Source organism: Anguilla anguilla, chromosome 2 (genome assembly GCF_013347855.1).
Source record: "Anguilla anguilla isolate fAngAng1 chromosome 2, fAngAng1.pri, whole genome shotgun sequence".
In the NCBI taxonomy this organism is placed as follows: Eukaryota; Metazoa; Chordata; class Actinopteri; order Anguilliformes; family Anguillidae; genus Anguilla; species Anguilla anguilla.
In genome coordinates, this window is record NC_049202.1 from 52,520,411 (window position 1) to 52,533,329 (window position 12,919).

Below are 12,919 nucleotides of genomic sequence, written 5' to 3' on the forward strand. Positions count from 1 at the left end.
CCTAACACCAGCTACCAACAATCTGTGGGGATTTCCTGATTTTAATTCTGAAAATGGACACTATAATCATAGGGTAACTTGTTCACCAAGCTTAACGTTAATTAACATTTTTTGAAGAAATGTAATCTGGAAATCTTTACTTACTTAATCTGTGATTTCTAACATATTGGTCTATACATTACATTACATTACATTACATTACAGGCATTTAGCAGACGCTCTTATCCAGAGCGACTTACACAACTTTTACATAGCATTTTTACATTGTATCCATTTTATACAGCTGGATATATACTGAAGCAATTTCGGTTAAGTACCTTGCTTAAGGGTACAACGGCAGTGTCCTACCCGGGAATCGAACCTGCGACCTTTCGGTTACAAGCCCAGTTCCTTACCCACTGTGCTACACTCCGTCTCCGTCTACACTCTGTGCTATACTCTAGTGCAAACCTTTGAACAAGACTGCACAAAATACTATGTCTGCCAGAAAGTAAGGTTCTTGAGAAAAAGTATTTGCCAATTTCCTGCAATTCTGAGGTACGAACAGTTCAGGCTTTCTAAATGAACTGAGCTTAAATAAATGTTAAATGTCCTTATACTGTAGTTGATTGATGATTACACTAGAGATCCTTTTTATGTTTCCACATGAGCAGCTTCATACAGGCTAATCAGTCCTTTCCAACCAGCATTACCGACTAAAAGCAGCCAGATAAAACACGTCGTCCTTAGACGGGCATTGTATTCTCTCTGTTCCCTGCAGCTCTCAGCTGCACATAATCACTGTCTGCAAAAAGAACAGGAAAAAAAGATGAAAGTAGTGTTCAGAGTAATTTCAGGGCATGACTTGACCACAATTTATGATGAAATGTATACAATTTCTTACGTGCAAGGAATAAGGGATTTTCAGCATAAGGGACAGGGAATGAGTTCAGAATTCTTACAGTGTGCAGGACTCAGGGAATTATTTCAACGTGTTTGTCATTTGTTTCTCTTTAGTCAAATTCATCAATAACACGCATATGATGTGTTCATATGCGGAGCACTATTCAAATATCTCGACAGAATCCAGGGACCATTGCTGTTGTAACGTTGAGAAATATACTTGACAGTAAATACAGCTGTACTTTCAGCAGCCTTCCCATCCTATTCTCTTACCTGATGCCTGAGGCTAAGCAGGGCTCACCAGGGTTTGGTGATTCCTGGGAACACAAGCTTCTCTAGGAAGTGGTTTTTGTGGCCAGTAGGGGGCAGTATTTTCTCTGGACCAGACGGGAAAATGCAATGTCCAGTGCAATGGCTTACTGTTTTTGGCTGGACCACAACAGCAGGGCCAGCCCTACAAATGCGAATGTCTGTGACTGACTGACTAAATGACTGACTAACTGACTGAGTGAGTTGTAAAGTTACACCGCGTAGGTCTGTGACGTCGGCCGGTTCGGTCCAGCCATATACTAGGTTTTGACCTGGTCTTGTTTTTTTTCCATATGAAAGTAAAGTGAGGTCCTGGCTCATTGTTTTTATTAAGGATCCTATGTCATTTATGGAAAACAGTAGGGAGTTGCCCAGTGTCCTGGTATAGAGGCAGTGTTTAATGGTTGATTTTGAAACTTGGTGATCTCAACATGCTGCTAATCTCAGCTGTTCTCGAACTGTGATTTTTAGGTTCTTTGTCTCCCTCAATATTTTCCTCACTGTGTGCGGACAACATATACTTGCATCCTCTCCCTTGCAGGTTTGTAACTGTTCCAAACTGTCAGATTATTGCCCTAATATTGCTTTAACCACTAACATATTTTTGTACAAAGCATTACTTGATTTGTGTTTGTCCTCCGTTTCTTGTTTTGACAGTTCAGTGGCTTTACCCATGGATTTTTCATGCGTGTCACCTCATTTTTATATCCTAATGGAACAGGAAGTTAAGGATGGGGACAACACAGTTCCTTAAGGCTGGGATTCACTTAAAAAAGAGATTTTATCTGGTTTCAAATTAAATTCTGATTGCCTTTTTTCAAAGGATACAAAAGATGTTTAAAAAATCAACAATTTTGAGACATATGTTTCTATAAAAAATGTTTTTCAATAAAGCAATTTAAAAATGATATTCAAATAAAAGTATACATGTCTTCCATATGTTTAAGCATAAAATATAACAAATTATCATGTTGCTTATTTTATACAACCTTTTCCTTGTTTTTCTCAAGGTTCCCAATAATTTTGGACCTAACTGTATCTCCACTTCGTCTATTCAGTAACTGAAGGAATGATTTTATATTAGTAATGTTATTTCTGAATTATTATTCACTGAAAAGTAAAAACTTTGTGTATGTTGTGACATGTAAATGTTTATGAATGTGATTTTTTATAAAATAAATGTAAATATGACTTAAGGCTCTAATTATAGAACTATGTGTGTTTATGTGTGAATGTAATACCAGCTAATGACAAAATATTTTTTAAAATATTGTCATAATGTTGTGTTTAAATATACACATGGTGTTTTAAACAACATAAAAATATATTAATGGCATTAATTCATTATGCTTTTATCGCACAACCTATAAACCTTCTTTTTCAAACAAGCCAAAGGAAGCACAAGGCCACCAGGAAAAAAATTAAGCTCTCAGAGCTTTTAAAGAGACGCATAATGCAACAAATCTTGAAGTCAAGCTTACTGCCAAGCATGGATTTTAAAGCATGGTATTAGGCTTACTGCAATTGCTGACCTAGTTAGAAATACTTGGCAGGAAGCGAGGAAAGAGAGGAAACGGACAATATGAGAAGACAGGCACTACCATCTATGACGGAAATCTTTATAAATAAATAATGCAGGGCATATGCCAGCTCTCGCTCAAAGGGTGAAAAGGCTTTGTGTGAGGGGTGTGAGGAGGGATTCATTCTGCACTCACACAGGTGTGGGACGGCTTTTAGCTCTTCATTGTAGTGGAGGAGCATTGGCAAGGCAGCCGGCTACGTGCAAGTACATTAATCATTATGAGAGGGTTTTGGGGAGAGCACTGCAATAGGTCCCTTTTTTTTAGAGACACAGTAGCAGTAGTAACGCAGCTGTAGTCCACAGCCTGGGTCACAACACCCTTCACGTTGATCACCATTTTCACCTTTTTCACAATAAGCATATATAGGCAATATAGTCTTCTATTATTGTACTTTACTTATGCACAGGTTACTGATGTACCCTGTGGCTGTGATCAAATCCATACAGTGCCAATCCTGACTACAGTTGAGAGTTTTAATGTTTAAATTTTAAATTTGTACATCAGTCACACAAAAAAAATTAATAATGGAATTTAGCAATATAGTTATCAAAAAACAGCATCATCATGACATAATCAAATAGCAAAAATACAACACTGCAAAACAATGATGAATGTAAAGAATTACAAAATTTCAAGATTTCTTTCAATTTCTATTCATTCAATGACAAATTTAAACCTAGACAACACCAGTCTAAGAAATCATGTTAAAAAGTATGTTTTGAGTTCTGATTTAAAAAATCAAGTCAAAGGCATAGATTAGCATGTTGCTACAAATTATTGGGATTCTGCACAAGAATAATTTGTCACCTCTTTTTAGACATCCTAGGGACTACATCCTAAGAATGTCCTTCTTTCCGTTGGCTGTACATTACAAAAATCATTGGACACAATTTTTGAGACAGCCTAAATCTGAATTAAATATGCTTCTCACAAATCACAGTATTTGGGAAAGTAAGTCAGCGAAAAGGTAATAGGGTTATATGAAAATGCACGGCTAGCTGCATTCCCCCTTTTTATTGAATTATTTGCAATGCAGAGTCTCATGACAAGTCAAGATGGTTATTCAGGGTGCTATTGGAAGAAAACCAGGCATAACTTTAGGAGAGAAAACACAGAAGCTTGAGCACATTTATATGCAATGTTACTCTTACATAGAAAAGGAAAATCACTATATGGCAAATTAATTCAATGTTGTATCTCTGTATTTTGCTCTTGGGGTGCCTTCCCAGCATGCTACTAGCTAAGCTACATAATAATGTGTTTTTCAAATGAAACATACAAATTTTACTCAGTTACTTATGACAGCCTGATGTGGAGTCATAGAGAGAACTATACAAAATAATGCTTAAAAAAACAGTAGTAATAGTTGCTCTGAGTTTCATGAACTTATGCCCGTTTTGCATATCCTATTGAACCGATGGCTCACTATGAATCAGTGATGGCTGGTCTGTTTTTGAGGGCCAAACTTTAATAGACACAATGGATGGCCTCATATCACGTTTCCAGAAGATGAATACATTAAGAAGAGAGTGCCCTTTCCAGGCAGTCTGAATCCAGTTGATAAGAATTGGTTACTCTGCACTACCAGAGTCCTTCAGGGACATAAAGTTTGCTTCGTGTTCATGTTCCGCACGACAATGGAACAGGAAATTGGTTTTCCCCCTTTCCTCCAAAATAAAAAACATGTTTCATTAGAAAACCCCATACATTTAAGAAGTGATATTGCTGATGTGCTTTGCAGCATGACATATCTGTATTTGCACCATGCTTTCAGATTTTCAGGGTTATTTTTTATCTGAAGGATATGGGTGTAGCAGAGTGCACTCAAGGGCCACGGCGTACATCTACATCTGTCCACATGAGAGACACTCCACCTCGGCAGCAGGAAAAGGTTGCATTAGCATTTCAATCCCCAGATATGTGGCATATAACGTTTTAAAACCAGTTTCCCAAACACAAAACCACTCCACTGAGGTAGCTTCTGGCCACAGTCTGAAGTAGGGGCCCTGACAACAAAGACTAATCAGACTGAGTACGCTGAGCAGCTGGGGTGAAAGAGGCAAGAGCAATGAAAGGACGGAGAGAGGACCCCAGGTTCATTACCGTTAGTTCCAAAGCTTGCCACCTACAAGGCCCTCAACAATCGAGCTCCCCCCTACCTCGCCCACCTCCTCCACCATCATGTCCCTTCCTGATCCTTCAGGTCCAGTGATGCCAACCTCCTGCAAACCCCCAGAACCAAGCGCCAAACCTGGGGTGATAGGGCCTTTTCAGCTGCTGTCCCCTCCCTGTGGAACACACTTCCTAACCAAATCAAAGATGCCCCCACCCTCCCATCCTTCAAAACAGCCCTCAAAACCCATCTCTTCAGACTTGCTTTCCCCAGCTAACCACCCACCCCCTGTGTTATTTTTACTGTTTTTATTTTTACTTATATTTTTTAAAACTTTTTCATACAATTTCTTTTATCTTTCAATCTAATAAAGTTTTTTTTTCTTCCCCATGTAAAGCGACTTTGAGTACTTAGAAAAGCGCTACATAAATATGAGGTATTATTATTATTATTATTATTATTATTATTATTATTATTATTATTATTATTAATAATGCAGGTGACATTGCATTGTCGTTATATAGCATGTTCTATTTTATTTTGATACCTCGATGTGGTTTGACTGAAGTTTATTCTATCAGAACTCAGATACAAATCTACTGTAAAAGGGCTACATGTATGTGAAACAAAGAAACAGAGAGGCATATGTGTGGCAAACCGATCCAGAGTAAGACTCAGAGAACTCCTGGCAAGAGGAAAGTAAATTTGATACTATCAAACTCTCATTACACAGGAAGACATAAACTACCATAAAATCAATCCTCATAAAAAGGTTGTATTTCATAAGATTCAAAACACCATGGTGTATGTTATAAGGCAGTCAAGCAGAAAGCGCGCTTAGACAAAAGATCACAACTCCTTTTTATGCATTAAGCTACTGGGTCATATCACATAGAGGGAGGATAGAGATGTCTCAGGGTGACAGATTATTGAGACACTTCTAAAACTTCTAAAACTAACCACAGGCCTTCTACAATAAATATATAATGTATGTATAACTAAAGAGTATAACATAGAGTATTTCAGCTCAATCACAGTGTAATTGTTAATCAAGTAATCACTTAGGTGACTAAGAAATATAATTAATGATGAACTAATCAGCAATTAACACTATTTCTGATTTCTTCTATTATTTTCCACTTCACCATATGCAGATTTAATGAAGACAGTTGTGAACTCTACAAAGAACAGTCCTAGTCATTTTGTTAAGTACACTCCAAACAATGCGTCACCTTCTCAGTTAACACTAACTCAGAATTCACTATGGAGAACAGTGGAGAAACTTTAGTTAACTTCTCTCTCTCTCTCTCTCTCTCTCTACTTTAAGAAAGCAATGGATGGTTATGTACTTTGATCACGTCTAGTGATCCAAGTGTATCTGCATAGTGTAGCACAGAGACTAAGATGTGGTTCTGTACTTGCAGTTAATTCAGTGAGAAAATGAAGAAGCAGTATTTGCTGACAAGAATATCACAAATTATTTCACATTTGCCTTTCCCTTTGAAATGCAGGGAAATCATATTTAAACATCAAACCTGATTGTGTGCTTCTCCATCATCGGGTCTTTCTTTCTCATTATGATGTGTCTTATTCCCAAAGCTCAGAACCAAAAAATAGTAACATGTAGCCGATAACTAGCTAATGAGGAGTCAGAGGGATACTTTTTTTAATGGCTGTAGATATAGTTCCATTTTTTGGTAGAAATGAGACTATAAAAGATTGACCATAGCATTATTATTCAGTGCTCACAATAAAAATCAATCCCACAGGATATATAATGTCCTATACTTAATGTGACATATAATAATGTGAAATATATAATGAATTAATATAATGATAGCCAAAGCCTGTCTCTATGAAGTAACATATTCAGCAATGGATTTTGTCTAATCCACCTTGTCGCCTTGTTTTTCCACAGAAGGTCTACTTGAAAATGTGATTATGAGAAGTCTTCCCTTCCAAGTATCCTAAGCAGGCTGAACACATTTATAAATTCCACTTCCACTTAAGCCCGTTGCAAAGTGTAATCAGTGTCTGTTTCTCTGGCTGGCACCATGACGTAGAATGAAAAAAAACACAATTACCAGATCTTAGAATGACAACCAAATGCATATGGACATATGGAGTTCCCTTAAACTCTACTGACTGTATAATAAAATAAAATATGCCAGCATTTGACATTAGTGTCCGTCCTTGTATTTTATAAAAACACACCAAAACATCACATATGTATCCGCTCTGTAACAAGTTATTTTGCCTGAGTCCGAGGGGAGATTTGAACCCAGGCTACAGCCAGACATGTTTCCAGTCACACAGTCAAAGTGAAACTGCCCCGGGCTGCGGGCAATGTTGTTACTTTGAATTTGAGGTTTGTGTCACCAGAGAGTATTGCCACAGTAACCTGCTACAAGGCCTTCGCTTTACCACACCTCACTGTTTTTCACTCGCAAACTAGCCGACCTACACCAACCATCAGTAAGGGCCATCAGTTTAGAAATGAGAGTATACATTTATCTTCACAGCAAAAGAAAATCATGTTCTCTAAGTAAGAACAACTATAGATTTTTCTTGAGCCTTTGGCAATACCACACCCTTCAGAATGCAAGTATGTTTGCCTAAATTAGACAGACAGTCTGGAAATGCATGACAGAATGGCCTAATTTGATGTTTTATCCTTTAAAAAAAAATGAGATGTTTACATTCAAAAAAATTTTTGTCAGAGAAAACTAAGATTTATCCTGACATAAATGGATATATCATCTGGCCTCAATTCAGGTTTATCTTTATCTGGCAAGCACAGTAGTACGTAAGGTATAAGAGAGTGCATGACACATGACATGCTTTTAACATAACACCACTGCTCTTAGGATATATTTATGGGTAATATTCTTACCTCTCATTATTAAATGCTACCCATTTACAAAGGAGACTATATTTACTGAAACGAGTCCAGACTCAAAGTTAAAAGTGCACAACTCGCTTTGAGAGAACATCTAAACAAAGACCTGTGCCACTGCCTAGATTAGAATATTCTATCAAATGTGCTGGTCCTGACTTTTTTTAAAAATCTCAATCAAACAACATTTTAAAAGTTATCCTGTTCAGGCAACATTATCTAAATGGACATGTGCTGTTTGTGAATAGCTTGTCTCTAACATACAAATGGCTGTAACCATATATCTGAGGCCACCCTCATATTGGGGTTCTGCAGGAGGAGATTGCATGAAATGGTCTTGTAACTGTATTCGGCAGTTTATAAACTGGACCTTTTTTGCTTCTTGTGAGAAACCCTTAAGAGGCCAATTTAACTGGATTAATGAATTTCTATTTTTGTCTAATTCTCATCGAACAGCTCTACATGTGAATCTGTGTTCCCTCGCACATCGTAAAAACCTTTCAGCTTTATAGAACACATTGAGGAAAGCAGAAAGCAGGGACAGGAATGAGTTTAATTTATTAAAATATTCTTTGACAAGGGCAATCTCCAATTTTCATTATGGGTGTTAGTGTATCCTGTGTATTGCATATATGTATGGTTACTGCAGATGTGAATTTTTATCGACCGTCCTTAGGAGGGTCTGATCAATACTCCTAGAAATGTAGCCTGTTGTTCTCAGAGAGAACATGTTTTTACCACATTATTTCTCTGGCTGAGGCTGTTTTAATACTCCCATCATAATGGCGTTTCTATGGGGTGAGCGAGGGCTTATCCCAATATCACAAATGGACTTTTGTTCTGGCTCCAGTCGATGTACATCTTTGGCTGGCGAGCACAAAGCCGAACGTGGTCCCTACGAGAGTGTATGACACATGTAGTGCTTTTAGATAGCGTCACAGCTCTCAGGATGTTCCCCAGAAAGGAAATGGGTCTTGTTCTCATTGTAACTCAATGGCGGTCTCATTAGCTGATTTTTTGAAGACCCGAGTGGATTATTCAATAGCTTTCAATTTTTGTAAAAATGCTTTTCCTTCATACCTTATGCAAGTTTCCTTTTTGTGCAATATTTTCTATAGTGGTGACTCCTCCAAAATATCATGTTTTAAGAGTAGTGTGGTATTACTTTGCCCTTCTTTGATCATGTTTATAATGCAAACCACATGTAATACATTAGATATTAACATATAGCTTTATTTAATACAAGTCTGCTTAAATTAAGGACATGATATTCAATTCATATTGTCAGCAGTTTACAGTAAACTCTTATGGAAAAGTAATATATTAAAATATATGGCGGGAAATTCTAAATCCATTTTAATATATTGTGTAATACATGCATGAGATACAAAATTAACAACATGTATTTAAATATATTTTTAAATGTATACATCTTTAGATGTATTATAAGTAAGCACATATATGCATGTCATGACTATGCAAATGTACATTTTAAGTCCATTTTAAGGTACACTGACTGAGTACCAGAGCAAATTCTGTCCCATTCTTGCATTTTTGCTATAATTAAATGAAATAATTATTGAATCAGTCATTAAATCACAAATGTATTCAGTCAGACAATAATCCTTAGCAACGGGATTGCCACAGAGCACAGTGAAAAGTGCAATGCTAAACTTTCTGTTATGAATTTAAGGTAATTGCAGTCACACCAGTTTGCAAAGCCAAGAGCAAAAAACTTGTTTGGTAAATATACAGCTTGCATTATGTATGATTGTCTGTACCAGTAGCCTTCCCTTTCCACTTCAGTTTTCAGCCAGACTTTCCAAAACAGAGCCATAATGCATGCAAGCATATTCCATTCAAAAATTATTTCAACATTTGATTTAGGAACAGAATTCAAGAAGCCCATTAGCAAATCAATACAGAAGACATTAGTACCAAATATCAGGGCTTCAACAGATAAACACTAATTGATTTTATTCCAAAGGGAATAATATGGAATTCCCAGATTTCGATGACTAAATCTTATAACTGCTCCTCCTTTTCTTTTTCTCATATTGCAAAGAGAATATATTTCACATTTTGGTAAATGCAATAAACATAATCTTTACCAAGCTATTCACCAATGGAATCTATTGTTTTTGTAGCTCGGTCAATCCCATCAAATTTGTCCTCAAATTTTACTGAAGGAAACAATGATCAAGCTCAAAGGGAATGACAACACAACTTCTAAACCCCATAGTTGATGAGAAGGAAAAATGTTCTGCTATCACAGCCCTTCCTTAGAAATTGACACCTTCTTTTTCCTTTCCTAAAGCCTTCACTGGGGTTTTTCTTGGTATTAGGTATTGTGAAAATCCTTGGTACCGGTCTTTTCTTTGGTGGGCCTCCAGACTGCTGTTGTACCTAGCCTAAAGCCTACAGACCTATTGGATGCAGAGATGCTTTAATTCACTGCTTGCCATTAAACCTGTGGTCTGTTTTTCCTGGTGTTGCCATTGGTGACAAGCTGACTAACTGAGTTCCTCTTCCATCCATGTCTCTGAGCTCTCCTTATTATATTAATAACACTCTGTCGCTCTGTCACTGCTATGTCAAGTACATGACGAAAACCCAGAGGAGCATTAGACAGCAGCTGCATGGGCATTCAGCCATGAGCCAGTCTATCCAGACTTGGGAGGACCAGTTGCAGCCTTGCAAGCTTAACATGACACTGTGACACCTCATTACAAATTTGTGGAGATGTTGGTGGTGTTCTGTCTTATATCCCAGGTAAGGGTCAAGATGATCACACACTCTTTATGTGTAATTTTCTCTTCATCATGGCTCTTCGCTGTTATCAAAAAAAGTGGCTGAGAAATTGAATTCTATTTATTACCTCAACAGCCTCTTTGTCTTGGAGGCTCAGCACCAGCAGGTACTTTGACTACATCTCCATGCATGATGTCACAAGGGTTATGTAGGGTGGCTGAGCCATCCAAAGCAATGCAACATTATCGTAACACGAAGGCAAATTAGAAAACGCATTAACAAATAATAAAATACAAATACAAATATGATAACACAACCACAAAAAACAAACACAAATGCAAAACCATAAAACAATACATCTCTGAAGCACAATGACGAGAAAGGAACACTTTTCAATGCAACTACAAATTATGAAGCCCCTACAAATCGAAAACACAACATTATTGAGGAGTGTTGCATTTCAGAAAAACAACAACACAAGAGTTAACTTATGACCAAAATACACTTTGCGCCGGACCATGTACCAGACCAACTGGTCAAATCAGAGTAGATCTACAGACCAGAAGGTACAATTCATTCAGAGGTAATCATTACAGAAGTAACATTGCTGTTAATCAAACTTACTTGGGAAATTTTTACGAATAAAAGAACTCACCTAGTTAAATCCAGTTCAGGATACTCTCTACTCTCTATCCAATTTTGGCTGGTGGACATCCTGTATTTTGGTCGTAAGCGAACCATCGTTCTTTTTGTGATGTCGTTGTGGTTTTCGATTTACAGTTGTTCCATAATTTGCAGTTGTATTGCAGTTCGTTGTTGTGTTTTTTTTTTCTTGTCATTGTGCTTCAGATTTATTTTCTTGTTTTGCGCTTTTGTATTTGTGTTTGTTTTTTTAGTTTTTGTTGTTGTGTTCTCATATTTGTATTTGTGTTTTGTTATTTGTTAATGTGTTTTCTGATACGTATTTGTGTTGTGATAATGTTGCATTGCTTTGGATGTCTGGGCCACCATGGTTATGTTATGGGTGAGCTATGTGGACTGTATGTATGTTGAGGCGATAGTATCTCAAGGGAATCTCTCTCCAAAGCATGTTGTGCTCCTCCAGTGCTGTCTGAATGGTGGTGTACAAATACTGATTAGCTGACACTTCATGGATTGTACCTGTCTGAACATATGGTTTCAACACAGCTCCAGATGGGCTCCTCCACCAGAACACACACACACATGCAAACACATGCACAGACACACACGAACCCACCCACCCACACACACACACACACACACACACACCAGGAAAAGGTGCAATTCAAAGGAATGATTTGTATTCCAAAATGGGCTCATTGTTCTGTGCTGAAGAAAGAAAAAAAAAACATGGCAAGGTCAAATCAGATGAAACTAAATGTGGAAAGGTTTATATTCATTAAGCATAAGGCTTTATTATTGTACACTTCATTTTTATTTCTAAATTGATTTTTTTTATACTGATATTCAAATTGTCAGAATATCCTCCTAAGACCCAGCAATTCATTTTGTCCCCAATAGAGGACATGAGTTCCATCCATTAATTTTATAAACCGCTTATTTCTTGTCAGGGTCGTGGGGGGATAGGGAGCTGCAGCCAATCCCAGCATGCAGGGGGAAGGGGTAGCAATAGACCCTAGATAGTTTGCCAATCTAGGGCCCACACACCATTCACTCACAGATTCATACTGTACCTACGAGGAATTTAGAGTCTCCAGTTAGCCTACCACAGGGATGTTCAGACTTATCCAAAAGGGGCAGGGGAGGGTGCCGACATTTGTTCAGGCCAAACACTAAGACGCTTGGTTCTGCTTATCAAGGACTTGATTGAAGACTGTGATTAGTTAATTAGTTATTTCAGGAGTCATAGTGCTTGGCTGAACCCCCCCCCCCCCCCCCCCCCCCCCCATATGCAGTATCAAGTACTATGACCAATTGTAAAGAATATTATGGCGTAAAATAAGATTCACAAAATGATTAAAAGCATTAGAAGCACTCAAGGAAAGAGAAGAGTTTTGTTATTTAAAAAAAATATGTTAGAGAAGTCTGAGTAAAATTATTCACAAACTGCATATGAGTAATGAATTCACTCCCGCACTTTTCTGGCATTTATAGGGAATGTATGCTTGGTTTTCGTGTCAGTATCTATGACTGTGACAAGCAGGTTTCTCCCTAAAGAATAGCACAAAGGCTTCATGTCATTGTGTCGTGTATTTATGGCTATTCAACAATATGAAAAGGAATCCATTCTTCATTATCCAGTACACAGCGGAAGCAGTCACTGTCTCATTTCACAGTACAAATCCTAGCAACACATTTTACTACTAAGACACATGAAGTTACATTCAAACATACAATTGTCAT